Below are 21,811 nucleotides of genomic sequence, written 5' to 3'. Positions count from 1 at the left end.
CTTCTTCTTCTTCTTCTTCTTCTTCTTCTTCTTCTTCTTCTTCTTCTCCTTCTTCAGCTTTTCCAGTCATATCTGACTCTTTGGGACTCCATTTCAGGTTTTCTTGGCAAAGATACTGGGATGGTTTGCCATTTCCTTCTTCAGCTCATTTTATAGATGAGGGAACTGAGGCAAACAGGGTTAAGTGAGTTGGCCAGGGTCACACAGCTATTAAGTGTCTGAGGCCACATTTGAACTCAGGAAGATCTATCTTCTGGTACTCTATCCACTTTGCCACCTAGCTGCCCTTTGCTATTTAGTAGTAGTGAAACCTTAGCCAAGTCAGCGGTGCAGCATTAAAGCATGTTTAAAAGTTTTCAGTAGAAATGGAGCTATAGTAATAGCTATCATAGCCAGTCTCAATCCTGGAGAAGAGATGAAGAAATGTACCTCCCTCCTTTTCTTGGCAAGATGGGGAACTTTACTACATACACTGCCAGATGTGGTTGATGTGCCGTGGTTTTGCTTAACTACTTTTTTCTTTGCCACAAGGGAATCAGTCAATTAATCAATCAAATAATCATTTATTAAGTACCTTCTATGTATCAGGCACTGTGCTAAGTACTAAGAATACAAAGACAAAAAAAATAGTCTCTGCCCTCAAGAAACTTAGATTCTAACTGGAAAGGTTCACTAGAGGTGGGGAGGAGGAATAGAAAAGGACCTAATTAGAAATGGCTATGATGGAAAAACAGAAGGCATCTATAGCAGTGGGGCATAGGGGAGCCTGGGGTACAGCATGGACACCTGAAATGGGGTCCAGTATTTTTCTCAAGGTTGGAGGAAGAGGGAATTTCTTCCTTTTTCCCACACTGTGGCAATGGTGGCTCTAAGCACCTGGGAGTGAGGATCTTACTTGCTTAGGGAACCCTGAGTCCATGGTGGTGGTTTTATTCTTGTTCTCCTCCTCCTCCTCCTTCTCCTCCTCTTCCTCCTTCTCCTCCTCCTCCTCCTTCTTCTTTTTCTTCTTCATCTTCTTCATCATCATCTTCTTCTTTATCTTCTTCTTCTTCTCCTTCTCCTTCTCCCTCCTCCTCCTTATGATCATCATCATCCTTCCCAGAGCAAAGATCAATGAACAGTGATCCTGAGAAGTGGGAATTTGAGGGTTAGACAATTCTGGAGTGGAATGCAAGCTGCCCATGAGCAGTGAGTCTTTACTGGAGTAGCATGTTTCTTGAGAGAGAAAATGGCTACCATTAGTGATCATTCCATACCTTGATTAAAGAGAGCTGTGTGCCCTGACTAGTCAGGAGATCTAAGCTTTTGTAAGTTGATGGAAAACCACATATCTGAGGTGAAAGTATCTGGAGCATGTTCCCATAAAATTGTCTTTACCTGCTGGGAAAGTGTAATGAGTTCAATGGGCCATTGTCTTATGTTTTTGTATTTGTTTGAGGCCAGTACAGTATTAAGTATTCTACATATTGCTGTAGTAGAGGGAATAAACTGCTTTCCTCTCCCTACTATTCATATTGTGTCTTCAGTATCTTATCACAAAACACCCTGTTAATTCCCTTAATTAATATGAGCCTAACTAAGCTTTGTTTAAGAATTTGCTGTGGAGTTAGACTGGAATAGAGACAATGAGCCAAAAAGTAAGAAAGCTAGACTCCTCCCCTTTGGGGGGAGGGAACAAATTTATCCCTAAAATGAGTCCAGAGTCAAAGTCAATTCCTTTGTTGGGCCCCTTGGGCTGTGGGTCGTAATACATAGGACAGATAGATAGCTATTAGAGATCTTAAATAGATTAGTGAGACAGAGATTAGAGAAATAGATATATAGATATAGATATGTAAAGGCAGAGAGAAAGAGAGAGAGGATTAAAGCTTGGATTAGAGAGATAGATATAGAAAGAGATTAAATAGAGAAATAGAGATTAGAGAGAGATGAGACATAGATTAGATAGATGGATCGATAGACTGATAGAGATTAGCTAGAGAGAGTTTAGACTAGAGAGATAGAAATTAGAGAGACAAAGAGAGAGAGATTGGGTAGAGAAGTAAAGAGATTAGAGAGAGATTAGATAGATATATGAATGGATAGTTACATAGTTAGATAGAGATTAGATGGAGTTTAGATATATAAGAGTTAGAAATTAAAAAGACATAGAGAGAGATATATCTTGTCACACTCTCTTGGTAGGATTAATGGTTTGGAGCTTTTCCTCTTCCCTGGATCAGGAGGGGCCATTCTGGACTAACTTTTATCACTTTGACTTAACAAATGACAAGGAGTTATAAAGAGTGTTGTCCTTGGAAGTCAGAGGACAGAATAATTTTCTCTTTCTGGGCCTCACACTTCTTATCCATAAAAAGAAGGGGTTAGACACTAAGGTCTATTCTAACTTTGAATATATGAACATAATGAAACAATAAGTGAGGGTGTACTGGTTTCATACAGACAGACAGATAGACAGACTGACAGACAGGAAATGAAGGTGATATGAAAAAGTTATCTATATGTTTTTATTTTAATTAATAAAGAAAAATAGTAGTGTTTTTGTCTCAAAGAAAAAAAACTTTCCCTTTTTTTCTATAAGATAATCTTTGCTTCTCCCTCTTATGGTTCTTAGAGATTTCTGAGAGATGTTTTCCTATATAGAATCGCCATCTGACAACATAAAAACCAAGTCAGTCAATCAACAAATATTTATTAAGTGCCGACTATGTGCTAGGCACTGTGCTAAGCACTGGGGATACAAAGAAAGGCAAAAGATCTTCCTTGCCCTCAAGGAGCTTACAATCTAAAGTGACCAAATATCCAGTTTGGACAGGATAGTCTTATTTGGAAGGTTGGTTTTGTTTCTTATATTAACTTCTGCCACTTGGACAGATGTCTTTCCCAATACTCTAGTACTTTTGGTTCTTTTGTGAATTGCCATAGCCATCTATGGTAAATTAATTGGTTAGTTCACAAAATGTTATTATATTCATAAAGAGAGACAGAATGGTGCTGTGGATAAAATGCTGAATTTGGAGTCGAGAAGATGTGAGTTCAAACCTCAACTCTAACACTTTCTAGCTGTGTGACCATAGGCAATCCACTTAACTTCTCTGGGCTTCAAGTCATGCTCTAAGACTTATCTAATAAGTAATACCTGAGTTGTAACCTGTTTGGTGGAGGAAGTTCACACACAAACTAAATCACAGAACCTTGGAAGTAAAATAACACAGGAAACTTCCATTTTATCTACAGATCAGAGTCAGGAGAGTATATATTCACTTCACCTCTTGGTCTCAGTTTCCCTATCTGTAAAATGAGGTGGTTGGACTAGATGATTTCTCAGTTTTTTTTCAGCTTCTAAGTCCATGCCTAATTCTATATAGCTTTTCTAGGCTTGAAGGTGTTGAGGAACAAGAATATTACATTCCTTTTTTTTCATGAAAGCATGAAACATTCACATGGAAAGAACTTAAATATTTTCAATAAAACTTTGGTTTACAAAGTAGCATTTGCATAGTATACAGCTAAGAGACAATAGATCTTCGCTCCTGAGGGCACCGCTGCAAAGATACCAACTGGAGGGCAGTATCTTCTCTTTGATAGGAGATGCGTTCCCTCCAATCACTGGGAATCTTTTTGAAGGACCCTTTTAAACACAGTTCATTGCCAAGGTGAAGTGAAATCCAATTTTGGTCCAGAAAGCCCAGATCTGCAAAATAGACAGACTTCCATGTACAATGTCAGTTTTCAGGGCCTGGAACACAGCTAAAAGACAGAACATGACATTACACACTGCCTGTCAGAGAATATTTGCAGAACCCACCATGGTTAGCCAAAGCAAACTCACAGCTAAAATTACAGGTGGAAAAATATTTTTAACAAATCCTTTAAAAGAATTCAAATATACACCTATCATACACACTCTGAAAAACACAAGGTTTCCCTTCATGAGCTCATAACTGGACCACTAATTTTCAGAGTTCTAGAGTGGTCTGATAGTTTATTGGAATTAAATTTGTTGTTTTCTCCTGTCAAGCACTTGTACACATGTGTATCTTATACCTAATAAGACTCCGAGTCTTTCTCATTTTCTTTAACAGATAAGACTGAATTACCCCTTCCCAAGAATCCTAATTTACATCAAAATGCTTTGCTCTCATGGGTATTTATTTTCATGAGATATAATTTTCATAAAATTTTAAAATCTTACTTTCATAAGATCTAAATTTGAAAAGAATTTTAACACATAGAAGATCACAACTGAGGGGTTTATAGCAAGAGCATTTCCCCTATCTGGGCCTCAGTTTCCTCATCTGCAAAATAGAAGGGTTAAATTTGATGATTTTTAATATATCATCCACCCATAAATTTGTGATCCTACTAATAAACATAGAATGTCAGAGCTAGAAGGAACCTGAGAGAATATGATGTCCGAGTCAAAAGGCATCTTAGGACATTATCAAATCCAATCTAAATAGAATTTTAGATAGGAGGAAAATTGAAGCCCAGAAAGAATAAACAGCTTATCTAGGGTCACACAGTAAATTACTGCAAAGCTGGGAGTACAACCCTTGTTAGCTATAGAGTTGGATGAAGATAGAAGACCTGGAATCAACATACAATGAGGCAGGTATTTGGTGTCAACAGGTGAAAAATGTCACATCAACCTAAATTTGAACCAATGGTCTCCAAAGCCAAAATGGGATAATTTATGGAAAACATTTTGTATTTTTAAATCATTTTTAAGGACTTCATAGTAACAGGAACAATAAGATGACAGACAAGAAATTTTCACTACTTCCCACTAACTTTCAAAAGCTTCCAAATGAGTAATTAAGCACCAAATGCAGAGTGATTCCAACTGACTACACAGGACAGAAAAGAGAGAACCACACAAGGTAAAATCTATATGAATTACCATCAGAGAATGCTCATCCTTAAAATCACTCAGCACCCCTCCCTCACCAGTCTCCATGCTTCTACTCCCAGCAGGGACAAAAAAGAAAAAGAAAAAAAAACTTACCCCTGGGCTTGTGCCTAGGGCTTATATCAGGATCCCTCCAGCTGCAGACACTTTGCCAGAAACACAGACATACCCTCTCCTCCAATCCCCCTCCCAACCAGCAGCAGACGTTGATTCTGCCCAGCCATGAGTAGAGAGGATAAATCATGCTGTCTTCTGCCTAGAGTGACCCCTAGGTTACATACCTCCAAGGTATACTCATCATCCCCTAATCCTGCAAAAAGTCAGATGCTGATTCAGCCAAGCTTGGAGGAGAGTCAAGGGAGGAACTGGGTAGAGAACCAGTATGAGCAACTTCATAAGGTCATGAAAAAGTCTGAAACCCAGCTTGGGCCAGGCCTTTCCCACCAGAGGCTACTTAGGACAAGAATCCAGGCCAATGAACATCAAATCCCTCAATGTAAGAGGAGTCTGAGAGGGCTTTGCAGCCTAGCTTGAAGGTTATACCCCCAGCATAGGGAAAGGAGTCAGGAAGTGAGTGATGGGGGAATAGAAGGAAAAAGAACTAACGTATTAAAGATATCAAGAAGAAAACTCAATAAAAATGCAGAGCATAAGCAGATAAATCAACAGGGAAAACATTATACTAGAAGAAAGGAAAAATACTAAGCCCTCATGGAGATTACAAAGCTTGCTTAAATATTATAAGATAAAGGAAAGTGAAACAATGCCTGTTGAAACACAGAATCTTGTGAAATCCCTAGTTATACCTCTCAATGCAGACATTTTGTAAAATTCAATTAGCATGTGGCAGCTAGGTGGCACAGTGAATAGAGCTCTGGCCTTGGAGTCAGAAGGACCTGAGTTCAAATCCAGCCTCAGACACTTAACACTTTCTAGCTGTGTGACCCTGGGCAAGTCACTTAACTTCAATCGCCTCACCAAAAAGCAAAAGAAAAAAAATTCAAATTCAAATTAAAAAATAGAGTCCATGGTGGAAACCTTACGGCAAAGTTAGGACTTTGGAAAGTGAAAAAGAGGTTAACAAATATAGAATACAAAAAAGCTTAACTGGAGGAAATTCTGGCATAAGAGAAGCAAATGGCAACAATGTTAATAGAATACATGATCTCTATATTGACCTTAAAAACAGCATGTGCAGAAACAACCTAAGGGCCATAGCTATCTCAGAAGAACAAGACAAATTAAAATTTAAAAAAAACCTAAGCAACACAATGAAGGAAAAAATGTAATAAAACTTCTCATAATATTTGAATACAAAAAACAAAGCACCAACAAAATCTACAAATCACTTTCAGAAAGAAAGAAACTTTATGCTTCAAAATCCAAGATACATAGTGGTTAAATTGAACAATTCTCATGACAAAGAACCAATTCTTCGAGTGGTCAAGGCTATCAAATAAAAAGGAAAGGAAATTCACGTGCTAGAAAACCATTTTGCATTCACTAAAAACCTAAAAAAATAAAAGAAAATCACCAAGAGATTTTTTTAAAGCATAAAAGAAGATAAAGATGAAATCATGATTTAAAGAAATGGAAAAAGTGAAAGGAAAGAGGTTGAAATGAAGCCCATAGGCTAAACTTAACCTCTCTGGGTGAATCAAAGTATTTTGTGGAACAAATCCGAACAGTGACAGTGGAGATGAATGGGGAGAAGGGAGATGGAAAATAGGTGATGTAGCCTTATGAAGCCCATGCATGAACAGAGAAAGGATGATGCCTCATTCCTATGGTCTCTTAGTAAGAAGAATAGCTGGGAGGACACCAGAAGGTAGGGAATGAAAATGGGGAAGTAAAGGGAGAAATTCCAACCTAGTAGTGGGGAAGGAGTCTCAAAGAAGATCACTTCTATAGAGAAAATGAGGTATACCTGCTATGGAAGATGGGGACCCTACGCTAATTTTGATCTGAAAAGAGTTGGCACATTGAGAGACCACTTTTCCTGAGAGAGTTTTGTGTCTCCATGGACTACATCCTGCCTTAGGAAAAGAGAAATAAGTGCTGGAGACAAGCAGCAGCCAGAAGGAAGGGAGGACATAGACTCAGAGATGAGATCTCACTGCCAGTGGGAAAAAGAATGGTCATGGAGATGGCAGAGATAAAACTGTACTTACGAACTGGGACACTAGGGAATTTCTTTCATGGGGCACTGCTTCTACCCAAATAATTTCCCTCATAAATTGGTACGTGTAAGAGTGAGTCACAATAGAATAAAAAAAGAGGGAGCAATAGGTCCAGTTCTATAAAGGAAATGACAGAAATTTGTTAGCAGAGAGAATTCAAGCGTGCTACATCAGAAGCATTAATTCCATGAAGAAAACAAAGAAATTAAAGAAGGAACTAATAAAGATATAGAAAATAAAATTTTAGAATAGAAGGAAGGGAAGAGAATTAATGAAAGTATAAAGCAAATACATTTTTTTCTTAGAAAAAGCCACAGAAAAAACATTACTATTGTAAGTGTTAGCTCTATTTTTGTTATTCTTGTTAGCAAAATCCAGGTCTCTTGCTAGATTAGCTTTAAAAAGTTTCTAACATGGTCACTAGCCACTGATGAAAGCCATCATACACATAAAATAACACTGTGCTGCTTTATCAAGCAGAAATGATCTAGAAAGTCATATATCTGAGATCCTAATATCTAATGCTGAAACTAACCAGAATCACGCAGTCCAACTGTGAGAGGCTGTCAGATGATTATTGATTAGTATACTTGCTGCTGGGGGGTGATGGTAAGAGAAGAGAAGAGGCAGAAAATCTCTGTTACACATGGTTTTAGCAAGTCATGGTATACAAGTACAAATGTAGAGGTGAATTTTTAGACATTTGAGCGATGGTAGTATGGAGAAGGGGGAGACCAGCTATAATACAACAACACATCGTACTTTTAAGACGATGGCATTTGTCTTTGGAAAGAAGACTAGATGTAGTGACAGATGACCGGGGTTCAAGTACCTGTCCAACAATTACTATTTGCATGACATTCCCGTGTAAATTACTCTTCTGAGTCTCAGATCTATAAAATGGAAGGAATAGCATCTGTGCCTCACAGAGTTGTTGTGAAGAAAGCTCTTAGGTCATATAATGTTAGAGAAATATGATTAATATTGTGTTATGTTATACATGTGTTATTTAGGCAACATATGTTGCCTAAAAATTTATTTTCTTACTTCATTTCCTTTTTTTTTACTTCATTATCTTTAATCACCAATTGTTGCTGGAACAAAGAATGTGTTTTCACCCTAGAAAAACATTATGCCAAAGAGTCAGTCTAATAAATGCTAATTTACTAATAAATGCTAGTTCACTGAGTGACTGACCAAAGAAATGGGTCATGGTGAAACTGGCAGAGGAAGACAGGAGAAAAGACGTTGGATTCTAATTATAGTACCTAGGTTCCTACATGACCTTGAGCAAGTCATTTGACTTATTTCATAAAATGAAATAGTTGGACTAAATGATCTGTAAAGTTTCTTGTAGATATAATCTCTAATCCTATGAAAGAGCACCAGATTGAGAGTTGGACACTTGGGTTCTTGTCCTAACTAGCCATGTGATTTTGAGTAAGTCACTTCTTAGGATCCCTTATGAAAACGGAGAAAATAATCCCTTACTTGAAAACGTCTCGAGGTTGCTGTGAAGATCAAGAGAGATAATGTCTGTAGTGTATTTTGCAAATCTTAAAGCTCTTTATAAATGCTGGCTATTGTTAGTATGATTAAGCTTGCAGCACATAACCCAATAAGAATCAACAACCAAAAAATGGGGGAGGGGGAAGGAATGGTTTAAGTGTTCTATACTATATTGAAAGAATACTGTATCAAGGACCAGGAAGGTGCCAGTCCTGTTGTCTGTGATCTGGTCAAACTGCATCTGGTTTGCTATGTCCAATTCTGAATGCCACATGTGAAAAAAGATATAAGCCAAAATATGCCCCAAGGAAGGTGGTTAGCATAATGAAATCATTCAAGAAAATACCAAGAACTAGGGACATTTAGCCCTGGAGAAGAGAGGACTGGGTTAGGATCAAGAAGGAGAACATGATTGGATTCTTTAACATCAGGAGGACTGTGAGATGGGAAGATGAATGATGGATAAGATTGGCTCTGCTTGAGGAACCAAGAGAAGAAAGGGAGAGAAAGCAGATGTCCAGTTCAACAGAAGACTTCCTAACAATCAGAGCTGTCCCTCAGGAGGCAGTGGGTTCATTCCCCACTCCCATCCCCACTAGAAGCTGTTATATGTATGATCACTTGTTGGCAGTATGGTAGGGCAACTTTTAGTCGGGTACAAATTAGAGTAGATTGCTTCTAGATGGACTTTCATCTTTGAGACTGTGAGTACTATCTAAATCAGGGAACCAAGGGTTAGCAACCTTTCAAAAGCCAGGTGTCAAAGTCGAAAACCCTGGCTCTCCTGTCTAGTAGGGAAAATGGTGTGGAAGGATCAGAGAGAGAGATGACATGGGGAAGGGTATGTCAGGACTGGCCTGCATGTCATTACAAAGCAGCTGGTTTATCATCTTGGGCCCAAGCCAAGAAGGCTGCCAACCACTAATCTAAGCTATGAATTGCAGAAGAGCTCTGGATTTGGAGGCAGAAGAGCCGAGTTTAGCCTCTCCCTGGGACTATTTCCTTATTTGACAAATGGACATAATAACAACTCAGATTAACACTGTAAATTTTACAAAGGGCCTTTGTTACTTAGTCATTATCAGCCCATTTGACAGATGAGGAAATAGAGGATCAGAGAGGTAGACCCCACAAGTGGCCCAGTGCTTGGGAATTGCCTAAGACACAAAGAAGTTAGGAAACTTGTCCCAGGAGTAAGTCAGGATTCAAACCCGTCTTCAGTGCCCTTTTCTATTCTACAATCAAGCTTTCCATTACATCCCACTCAGAGCTATCATGAGTACCAGATCAAACAATGTAGGTAAACCACTTTGTAAAACTTAAAGCAATATATTCTAGTAATAGGAACATGTGGATAGAGCACAAATGGAGCTTGGATTCAGAAAGATCTGAGTTCAAATCTGGCCTCAGACACTTACTAGCTGTATGACCCTGGGCAAGTCCCTTAACCCCTATTTGCCTCAGTTCCTCATCTGTAAAACGGGGACACACTGGAGAAGGAAATGGCCAAGTTCTCCAGAATCTTTGCCAAGAAAAATCCCATGGACAAAAGTCCATGGGGTCATGTAGAGTCAGACATGACTGAACAACAACAAATTCTATTAATGCATTAATATTATACTAATTTAATTATATATTATTTTAATTATATTAATTGATTGTTGTGATGGTTACATTGATATATTAATCATAATAATATGACATATTAATTGATTGATATTTTGGTTGTATTGATATGATCTATTGATTTCTATGTTATAGTAATTATATTATTATGATATATTGACTGATCTATTAATATCAATCAGGTGTAACGGTTAGAGTGCTAGGTGGGAAGCCTCAGGTTTTTATCCTCTGGCACTAGCTTCCTTAATTTCTATATGCCTCAGGCAAACCCCAAGGACTTCCCTACTATGGCTCAGACTGCTTTGGAAAATCTGATTTGTTGGAGGAAGTTAGTCTCTACCCTGCAGAAGTCTGTAGCATTTAATTATCATACCCAGAGTTAGAGGCAAGCTTCCTAAAGAAAGCAGTTCTGGTCAGATTAGCCAGAGTACAGAATAGAGAATGGTGTTAAGTCAAATGACTCCTGTGCAATAAAGATAATGGGATGGATGTGATTCTTTCAAAGCAATTCTTTGGAAAAGACCATTTTTCCTGAATACTGAATCCTATTTTCCATTCATTGCGGTTAGGAATCCATGCTTAACATAAGAGGCACTCAGCAGGGACCAACACAGCTTCAGGAAACGCAGAATTAGTTTTGAAATGGGACTACAACGATAAGTTTCATAGCTAAAGGGAACCTTGGAGATCATCTGGTCCCACCTCCTCATTTTACAGAAAGAGGAAATGAAACTCAAAGAAGGGAAGCCATTTGGCCAAGCTAGGACCTGACATTAGACATGGGAGGTGGCCGTACAAAGAGGCGTGTTTCCTGGACACAGAGAGCATTGTGGGGAGAGTCACAATTACCAACCATAAGCAGGGGTCAGAAGGGGAAACAGGCCTCCAGGCCTGTTTGACCCTGTTCCTGAAGGCCCAGAGGTCTGCCAGCCTTTCAGAGCCTCCCAGTTCAATAAAACAGCCACACGTGTCATCTTGAACTTGACCATGAGTCAAAAAGAGGTCTCAATTTTTTTCCTCCTTCTTCTTTAAATCAATTTGGTTCCAACAGGTGTTCACCGTGTCTGAGGTCGCTCTGCTTACATAACCCTTCTTCCATTTGGAAGGATGAAAAATGTCACTCAGATTTATTGTAAACAGACTTAGGTTGTACTAAACAGTAAAACCAAAGGTCACCCGATTATTCATATGTTTCCCCCCTTTCCTCACTCTTCCCCAGACTTTAATGCATGCAAGAGCCAACAAAGAGACTTTCCTCTGCTGATGTCATCCCCCACTCCCACCCCCACCTGAGGAGCCTAACAAGGGTGGAAAATGTAAGCGGGAGGAGGGGGGAACCCACTGGGCTGCAGAAACCACAGACAGCAGTCCGGGAGAGGGCCCAGCACAGTGGGGGGTCTTGCGTGCTATGTGAACACAGGCCTATCTATCTATTTCCAAGCCTGAATTTGGAATGGTTCTTCAGGGTTTTTGTCTGCCCTCCCACTGTCAGGATTTTGAAAGAATGAGAGAGAAGAATGGTTGGGGTTGGGGAGGAAAGACAGGAAAAGGTGAGATGAGGGGCAAAAAAGAGGAAGGAGGGAAGGAAGGAAGGAAGGAAGGAAGGAAGGAAGGAAGGAAGGAAGGAAGGAAGGAAGGAAGGAAGGAAGGAAGGAAGGAAAGAAGGAAGGAAGGAAGAAAAAAGGGAAGAAGGGGAAAGGAAAGAAGAGAGGGAAGGAGTAAAGAAAGGAGGTAAGGTAGGAAGGAAGAAAGAAGGGAAGGTGGGAAGGGAGGGAAGGAGGAAAGAAGGAAGGAAAGAGAGAAGGAAGGATTTTACAAAGGGCTATGAGCGAAGTTTGTTAGTGGAAAAATAAAGTTTTGTGAGGATAAATATAGGTCAAAAAATTTATGTCAGGGGGCCATCATGCTCATTGGGGAGGGAGAAGAGGGGTGCTAACATCTCTTGCTCAAGTATGAGAATTTGAGAACCAGAGGGATTTGAGAAGGAGTAGATTGTGTTAGTGAGGACATAAGCCAGTTTGAGTTGGCGCAGCCAGAAATAACTCAGGGAAAGATGCCCCAAGAATTCCCCCAACATCAGATCTGCCTTATTTCCTTTTTGCCCTAATCACACCCTTATTCCCACCTCCTGAAGTTTAGGCTTTGCTACTCTGATTCCACCTCAAAAATTGCCCAGATCAGGGTAAGCTATTTCAAGGTAACATTTTGTAAAGCCAATGAAGAGTCTAGAATTCAGAGGTTCTTAACCTGTGGTCTGAGAACTTGATTTTTTTTTTATTTTGATAACAGTCTTTCATTATTTTATTTTATGCCTTTAAAAGCATTATTCTTTGAAGGGGTTTCTTGGCTTTCCCACACCTCCCAAAGGATCCACGACACAAAAAGGGTTAAGAATCTCTGGTCTAGATGGCTGGCCCTAGCTCAGGCACATAGTAAATCACCATCCAGCTAAAAGAATTTGATTTCTGAAGAATAGACTATATAAAAAGACCACTAGTTTTACCACCAGGGAGCCTGGGTTCAATTGCAACTCTTCTATTTGTCACCAGTGGGACTTTGGGGAAATCACTCAACCTCGGGACCTCAGTTTCCTTTTCTAAAGTGATGAAGTTAGACTGGATGATCTCTAAGGCCCTTTGCAACTCTAAGACAACATATAAATTATTAGGTTGGTAAAAAAAAAATGTTCTTCTAATACCTGGTCTGGCAGCAAGTGTTTTGTTTTTGTTTTGTTTTTGTTTTGTTTTGTTTTGTTTTGTTTTTTTTGGTTTGTTTGTTTTTGTTTGTTTCAGAAATTTTCCTAAAATCAAACTGGATTGCATTAAGATGAACAAGAAAAGATATTGACTTTGTTTCTCCATTTGTCTGTGGTGTTGGAAAAGAGAAACTGAACTTAACGTACCCCCTCCGCTCCCCACTTGTCTCCAAACTTACCTCAACTTCCCTTTTCCTGGTTTTTTTTTTATTGTCCTTGTTGAAGCCTAGGAAAAGTGTAGCTCCTCTGTCCTCCACTTGGTGTAATCCCTGGATTTGGCTTCAGAGGGTCTGAATTTCAATTCTTTTACTATATATGTGGCCTTGGACAAGCTTCACTTTCCCTCTTTGAAACTCAGTTTCCACATCTGTAGGAAGAAGAGGTTGGACTAGATAAGCGGGTAAAGGTCTGGACTCGATGTCAGTAAGACCTGCATTCAAATCCTGCCTCTGATACTAGGAGTGTGACCCTAGGCAAATCACTTATTCTCAATGAGCCTGTTTCCTCTTCTGTAAAAAAAAGGGCTGGACTAAATATCCTGAAAGGTCCCTTTTAGCTGTAAATCTATGATTCTAGGATTAGAGGCCTCCAAGGTCCCACCCTAGAACTCTTGGTTATTAGGATAGGGCCCCCCCAAGGCCTCTGGACCCTGCTTCAACCAGCAACCACCCAAGGATGCTTCTGTATCCACAGCCAGGATGTATTTGGTTTTGGTTATTTTGTTGGGCTCAGCCTCCTGTTTTCTTTCAGAGTCCAGGGATGTATGGGTACATGTGTGTGCATGTATGTATACATGTGTATCTGCATATACATGTATTTATACCTGTATATTGATTGTGTTTATGTGATACCTAGATATACGTATTAAAAATGTATGTGTACACATAGAAACACAAAGATATATACATGCATGTGCATATATCTCAATGCGATGTATGCACACATAAACATATGTATATGTTTGTGTCATATATCTACATGCATGTTGTGTGTGTCATAGCATGCTGTGTGTACATACATATGCATGTGTGAATATATAAATGCACATGTATGTGTGTGTTTCACAAACATGTACATAAACCATATATAAATATGTACATATATCATGTGTCATATATTTATGTGTATAGATGCATGCATGTATGCATATGTATATACACATGTGTGTATATGTGTACTGTAGGTGTGTGCATACCTACACAAGCATATATACACATATGTACATATACATGTACATACCTACACAAAAATCTTATATGTGTATGCACATATATTTATATTATGTATAGAGGTATTGTGGAAAGACACATTGATATGTACATACACATGCAAATATCTGCACATACACATATGTATATAACTATGTGTATTTACATATATACATATTCATGTGTGTGTGTGTGTGTATTAGTGCATCATACCCACATTTATGTTGATTATCTTTTCTTTAAACATAAATATATCCCTCCCTAGACAAGATACTCCATCTCCAGGCCAGGGGATTTTCTCTGGCCCTGCACCAGGCCTGGAACGTTCTCCCTCCTCCCTCTAAACCCCAGGTAAAATCCCACCTTCTACAGGAAGCCTTCCTCAACCTCTAATCCAGGGCTTTCTCCCTTTTAATTATTTCCTGTTTATCCTGTAAATAGCTTGCTTTGTATGGATTTGTTTGCATGTTTTCTCCTCTATTAAGTCGTGAGCTCCTGGAGGGCCAGTACTCTCTGTTTGTGTCCCCAGAGTTTAGCACAGTGCCTGGCACATAGTAGGTCCTTAATCAGTGTTTATCGTTGATTGATTGAAACAGCCCTTCCCCAGTGAGTCCAGGAACCCTGTCGCCGCTGGCAGCTCGCACGTGCGCGCGCGCGCGCTCGCACATTCTGCCTCTGGCCTCGGCTTCCATTCCGTGCGGAGCATCCCTTCCCCTGCCTTGGCCGCCTTTTGTGTTTGCTCTTTGAGAGAAGAAAGCGCTGAACCTCATGGAACCGAACCAAAGCTAACTGAAAGTCATTAGATTTATAAGCGCTCTCGGTACGTTAGCTCTTTCATCCTCAAAGCCCGAAAAGGGAAGAGTTATTGCCCTGGGAACTGAATGGGTCCAGAGAGGGACAGTGAGCTGAGGTCGCAAGGCAAAGGTGGGATTCTGAGGCCAGAGCTGCTACGGGTTGCTTGTGCGATCTTGGGGAAGTCACTTCTCTGTGCCTCAGTTTTTCCTGAGGCTGGACTCCATGGGGTTCTTAATTCTATTTTTGGGGGGACCATGGATCCCTTTGGCAATCTAGTGAAAACCTTTCTCAGAATATTTTTGATGTATAAAATGCATAGGATTACAAAAGAACCCAATTTTATCGGTTGTTTTTAAGTTAGGAACCCCTGGTTTACGACCTTGACAGAAGGCTCTTTAGATCTAAAGTCCTGAGACGACAAGTCAGGGAATCCTTTCCAGTACACCTTGAAAATCATGAGATCATAGATTGAAAGTTGGAAGGGACCTTAAAGGCCATCAGGTCTGACACTCTCATTTTGCAGACAATGTACTGAAGTCCAGGCAAGGTCACACAGGTATTGAGCCCAGATTCCAAGTCCCCTGGTTCCAAATCCATCATGCTTTCCATTGAAGCAGGCTGTCTCTAAGATGGGGGGGGGGGAGGTGGCAGAGAGTCTAGAATCGTGGATTACAACATTAATTGTGTATTCTTTGGAGATTCAGAAAATCCTGCCCCACCTCCCTCCTCGAGAATCAGCTGAATCACTGTGATGAATATGTATCCATTCCTGCCTTCTCTAGGCTGAGCTTTGTGCTAGGTGTGGGGGGTAGGGACAGGTAAGGAGTGGAGAAGTTTAGATGAATGCCTCAATCTCAGCATCTAGTAGCTGCCTTAGGCAAAGCCTTGGCCCAAAGAGTCACTGGAGCCGGCTCCAGAATGCACTTCTGGTCCAAGGAAATTAGTGCCTGGGTGCTTATAAGCCTGAAGAGTGTTAATGTGGCCCTGAATTTTCCTCATAGTCCCTGTCACTCCTTCCTGGAACCCTCCCTCCAAAAAAAGGATGCATATGCATGTATGTGTATGTGCATATGTATATGTGTATGTATATATGTATGTGAATGTATGTATTTACACATATATAATTTATATATTATCTTAGAACCACAAAATGTAGAAAAGGATTTAAATAATCATTTAGTCTAACTGTATTTTACAATTGCAAGTTACTTTAAAACCAAAACTGTCTCCTTTACTTTATGGTTCCTTAATATTTGCTGAACTGAATGAGGTAATTGCGACCCAAAGAGATTGTGCCTTGACCAAGATAACAGCGAGTTACTAGGATAGCCAGGCTTAGAGACCCCACCTCCAGACTCTTATGTTAGTGGGTGTCAGCTGCACAGCCGACCTCTTTGACAAACTGCATCTGTTCATCACCCCACATTTTCCTTGCTCAGCGCAGAAGTGGACTTGTCATCTCAGAAAGCTGGGGAAAAAGAGTAAGGTTTTGGATTGACTGCTCCAGGCTCATACACAAGGGCAGCACACACATAGAGGCCCTGTAGAGGGCCAGTGGTGCTCAAACCCAGAGACCCAGACAAGGTAGGCAGGCCTTCCCACACCCTTATTTCCTTTTTTGTCTTCCACAAGAACCCCAGCTAGCTACAAAGAACAAAATTCATGCATTGTGGGGTTGTGAGGAGAGAAAGAGAGGAGACAGATACACAGAGGGAGAAGGAGGGAGGGAGAGGGGAGAGACAGAGACAGAGACAAGAGACAGAAAAGAGAGAGAGACAGAAGGGAGGGAGGGAAACAGAGATAAATAGATACAGAGAGAGAAAAAGAAGGAAGGAAAGGGTGGAGACAGAGAAAGGGAGGAGAGAGAGAGAGATACAGAGAGTAGGAATGGAGAGAAAGGAGAGGGGGAGGAACGGTGAGAGAAAGGAAGAGAGGATGGGGAGACAGAGGGAGAGGGAAGGGGATTTTTGTTCTAATCTCAGTTCTTAAAATGGGCCCATAGTTACAGATAGATTTTGGAGGTCTGTAAATTTGGAGGGGAGAGGGCAAATCAAATTTTTATTTTCCTTTATAATCCTACAGATTTTATTTTGTGCATTTAAAAATATGATTTTAAGAAGGCCTCATGAACTAGGCTTTCCCAGACTGCTCAGGGCCCATGACACAAATTAGGCCAGGCCTAGATGACCTCTCACATTTTGGTCAGCTCTAGATCTTCTAATCCTACGACCTAGCCCCCTCCCCCATTTTCCTCTTCCAGCTGCTTCCATTTCTAGGGAGTCCATTTCCAATGTGACTGAGAATGAGAGGAAGGAGCCAGATCCAGCTTCAAACCTAATTCCCTCCTCTTGGAGGAGGGGTTCTCTCCTGGGCTCTCTGGGGTTGGTGAGGTGAGGAGCTAGTTTCCTACTTGCTTACCTTCCCCACATACACATGTACACTTTCCCGGGCACAGTGAGCCAGGCCAGGAAAGAACAAGGGTCAGAGGCAGGTCATCGGGAAGGGAAGGAATCCAAACCACTCTGAAGCTGTTGGAGTCTAGTAAGTGCACAGTCCTGAAAATAGGACCAAGTCTTTTTTTTTTTTAACCTCTGACCCCATCCTCCCCAGAGCCCAGGTCAATTATGAAAAGTAATCTCACAGTACTAGGAGCCTGGGGCCTGAAAGAGTTTTCATTGGTCTGAATTTGGGAGTTTTTCAATTTTGTTTTCATTCTACTTGATGCTCATACTCACATTTCTAACTTATTACTCACAAAATTGATTGATTTTTATGTTGCTTTAAGGCTAACAAAGATTTTTCTTCTCCATTTATCTAGTGCTGCTGCTCCGCAGATAATGCAAATATTTTATACTTCTTTTACAAATAATGAAACTGAGGCTCACTGGGACCACACGATTTCCCTCAGGGGTTTACACATGAGTCTGAGTTGTGATTTGAACCCAAGCCTTGCAACTCCAAGCCTTTCCCTTTCAGCAGGAGGCCTTTTCTTACTGTATAAACACAGGAAATGTGGCTTTCTTTCCAGAAATGAACATCCATTGATTTACAAGACATTTTCTATGCAAGAAGAAAGGGCCAGAGGCTGAGAGGAAAAAGAAGTCAACGTTTTTCTATCCCAGGACAGGGCTCTGCCTTCAGTTGGCCTAGAACTACCTACAAATTCAGAAATGGAGAGACTCGGGTGTTCAAGTCACTTGCTCAAGGCCACACAGGTAGCATGCGCCGGAGCCAGGAATCTGACTCGGTCCCAAGGCTCTGCCTACCTCTTCGAGCTAGAAGGGTCCTTAGAAATCAACCAGCCCCCTCCAATTTTACAGATTAGGAGAAAAGGTCAGAGAGGTGACATTAGCTGGGAGACTGGGAAAGTCACTGAAATGTCTCTTAATTATTCACATCATTGCCATATTCTCATTATTGTTCATTATTGGAGATTAGACGTTTTAGTGAACACTGAGTAAATTTGTTGATGCAAAGAAGGCAGACCCAGACTCTTACCAAGACTCATTAGAACTGAAAGGGACTTTACAGAACATTGAATCAAGCATCCTCGTTTGACAGATGGGGAAACTGAGGCTGGGGAGATGAAGCGACTTGTTGATTGTCGCAAACCTAGAGAATGGCAGAGCCAGGATTTGAACTCAGAAGTTTTTGACTCCAAGATCTGAGCTCCTTCTTCAACTTCATTTCACCTCTGACTGCAGGCTTCCCCAGATCGTCTACACTTGCTTTGCCCCAAGCCCTTTTCTCAGACCAAGGAGTCAAAACCAGATCGCTTGTACATAAAAGAGCAGACTGAGGACATCCTGTAGCCGCAGAATGGGCAGCCCCACGTGTGACTGAGTACCTTAAAATGTAAATGCCAAAAACAAAGGGAATGCAAATATTTTATACTTCTTTTACAAATAATGAAACTGAGGCTCACTGGGACCACAGGATTTCCCTCAGGGGTTTACACGTGAGTCGGAGTTGCAATTTGAACCCAAGCCTACTAGGGGCCGAGAGCCCTAGAGGATTAATGCCGCGGAGAAGGGACAGTTACGGTTTTTAGCTAAGAGGTGCTGAATGGATGATAGTTAGGACGCGAAAGCAAGTTCTAGGGGGTTGGAGCTTTTGGGAGTAAGTTTTAGTTTCTCTCCCGTCCCTTCCGCCAGGTCATAATCCACCCTGGACTCTCCGTTACGGTCAACGGTCAATTTCTTCATTCTCAAAGAAGAGAATAAGGTCAGATCTCGATTCCCAGTGCTGCATCCAACATGCGACCGACTGACTCCTGGTGCAATGGGCTGAAGGACCTGGCGCAGAGACTGAGCCGTCTGTTCAAAGGCCAATCCTTAGACTGCGGCCACTTCTTAGCTGGGGCCCTGTGCTCCCCCCACCCCCAACCTCCCAAGCAAGTTTCCAATCCCCGGATTGCTGATGGCGCCAGAATTCTGGACGCCCACCCAGGGCGGAAACAAAGAATCTTCCAAAGAAACTGTCCATGCCTGATTTCATGGATGCGACAAAAACATTGGGAAACCGGACGCGCTGAACAGGCACAGAAAAACTAGTATCATGTGTGGAATTTGCAGAGGTGTAGTCTCTATCGCGATATAAGGAAAAACTTCCTAACAATTAGAGCTCTCAAAAAATAAAATAAACCGGACTGCCTTGGGGGAAAGGGTTTCCCTAAAATTGGAGGTTGAATGACCATTTGTGTAGTATATCCTATCGTGTTCCGACAGAGATTGGACTAGAAAGTCTAGTAAATTCCTTATGACTCTAGGATTCTGGGATTCTGTGTTGGAATTCGAGCAGGGGGAGGGAATCTCCAGTCACATCTAGTCTCCATAGACCAGCCAAATCTATGTTTTCTGTCTTAGAAGGATTTCCTCAATTAAATTCAACAAACACTTATGAAGCGTGAGAGATCCTAGGTTAGCTTCTGGGAACACGGAAGGGACCACCACCCAGCCCTTGCTCTTTAAATTCTAGGGAAGAAGTCTAGTCTATGTGCTATGGGGAAGTCACCTTCATTTGGGAGGGAGGGCTTAGGATTCCTAGAGAAACTGGACCTTCCAGACACAGATGTCAATAACTTCATACAGATAGGGGGAGGAAGGAGGGGTCTGAGGAATCCATTAGAGTTATCTGGGATTGTGAGACAGAAAAGGTTTAGCAAGAGCTGATCTAGGAAAGAAATAAGGATCCTACAGTCTGGCTGGGACAGGGATCTGGTGAAGTAAAGCAAAAGAGCCCTCAGATAAGAGAATCAGATTCGAAACCCAGCTCTGCCCCCCCCCCCCCCCCCCCCACCCCCCCGCATATGATCTTGACTGCCTTGCACCTCTTCCTCCTTTCCTTATTTGTAAAATAAAAAGGGATTTGAACCGGACTCCCTTCTGATTCCAAGCCCCCATTTTTTTTTTAGGCAATTGGGGTTAAGTGACTTGCCCAGGGTCACACAGCTAGTGTCAAGTGTTTGGTCTGAGGCCTGATTTGAACTTAGGTCCTCCTGACTTCAGGGACAGTTCTCTATACACTGTGCCACCTACCTGACCCCCCCCCAGCCCCAAATTCTTAAGTGATGGGGAGTAGCATGAGATAAGGATGGACAAATAATTTGGAAGGAGGGTTGTGTAAGGCACTGAATGCCAGGAACTAGTGAGTCCATAAAGCATTGATTAATAGAGGCACTAGGTCTAAAAAAAGTGAGATCAACAAGTATTTATTAAGCACCTATTATGTGCCAGGTACTGTCTCAGTACTGGAGGTTCAAAAAAAGTCAGAAAGCAGTCCCTGCTCTCAAAGAGCTCACAGTTTAATAGGAGAAACCACATATAAACAACTATGTATAAATGAAATAGATACAGGATAAATTGGAGACAATCAGCAGAGGGGAAGCACTAGCATTAAGCGGAATCATGAAAGCCTTCTTGTAGAGGATGGAATTTTATCTGTGACTTGAGGGAAGTCAGGAGGCAGAAATGAGGAAGGAAGGAATTCAAGCATGGGGGACAACCTGTGAAGATGCACAGAAGTGGGATGAAAAAAGACACTGCCTACCAGGGCTTACAGTCTACTGGGACTCCTTTTTACCCTTTATCCAGTAGCCAATGAGTAGCCACTGAAAATTTTGTATTTTGCTCTCAATCTAGTATAATAGGAGTCACTCCTGTGAGTTAATATCTTCCTGAAATTTCCTCTGGCCTTCTAACTAACTGAGCCATCATTGCCATCCTGGAAAGGAGTAATAATATTTATATAGCACTTACAAGGCTTCCACATGCATTTATCCCCTTTAATCCTCAAGACAATGAAATCAAGTTGGGAGTGTTATTCTCCCCATTTTGTACACTAGGAAACTGACTGAAACAGACGATTACAGAGATGAAGTGACAGGTCTAGAAATACAGGGCTTTTAAGTGGTGGAGGCCAGTCTGGAAATCTGCTCTTTCTAATGACACCAATTATGTATTGTACTGGAAAGCCCTGAGTTAAAGGGCAGAGATTTTCACCAAAAAGTAACATATTCTTGGGAAAGGGCCAGACCTATAGTTCTGGGTGCAAGGGTTAAGCCACTGTCTCTGAACCACAGGGTCTTCATTTTCTAAAATGAAGCCTCAGAGATGGGTGGGTGATGTAGGACTCAGGCTGGGTTTAGTGGGTGGCGGATGATGTCCTGTACCTGAAGAGCTCTGATTAATCACTTAGCCAAGAACCTTTGACTACTTTCTTTAGAAGTGCTTATCCTGTTCTGGATTCTTCTGCATCTAGTCCCTCCTTGAAAGGAAGAAGATGGCTTGGGAGTGAGGGCAGATAGACAGAGACAGACAGACAGACA

General features: G+C 41.1%; 1 long non-coding RNA gene across 2 annotated transcripts in view; it reads right to left on the bottom strand.

Moving 5' to 3' along the window:
• Positions 1-2,541: 2,541 nt before the first annotated feature.
• LOC114031339 overlaps positions 2,542-21,811 on the bottom strand; it is a 105,833-nt gene continuing 86,563 nt past the window's right edge. For both annotated transcript variants that reach the window (XR_003567730.1, XR_003567732.1), the window contains exons 2-3: positions 13,162-13,349; positions 2,542-3,694 (exon numbers count right to left, since the gene is read on the bottom strand). This is a non-coding gene — a long non-coding RNA (uncharacterized LOC114031339). The remainder of the gene's footprint in view (positions 3,695-13,161; positions 13,350-21,811) is intronic.

Source organism: Vombatus ursinus, unplaced genomic scaffold, assembly GCF_900497805.2.
Source record: "Vombatus ursinus unplaced genomic scaffold, bare-nosed wombat genome assembly UNPS02005286.1, whole genome shotgun sequence".
Lineage (NCBI taxonomy): Eukaryota > Metazoa > Chordata > Mammalia > Diprotodontia > Vombatidae > Vombatus > Vombatus ursinus.
The sequence above is the reverse complement of the archived record's forward strand: the minus strand, read 5'-3'. Positions and strand labels throughout refer to the sequence as shown.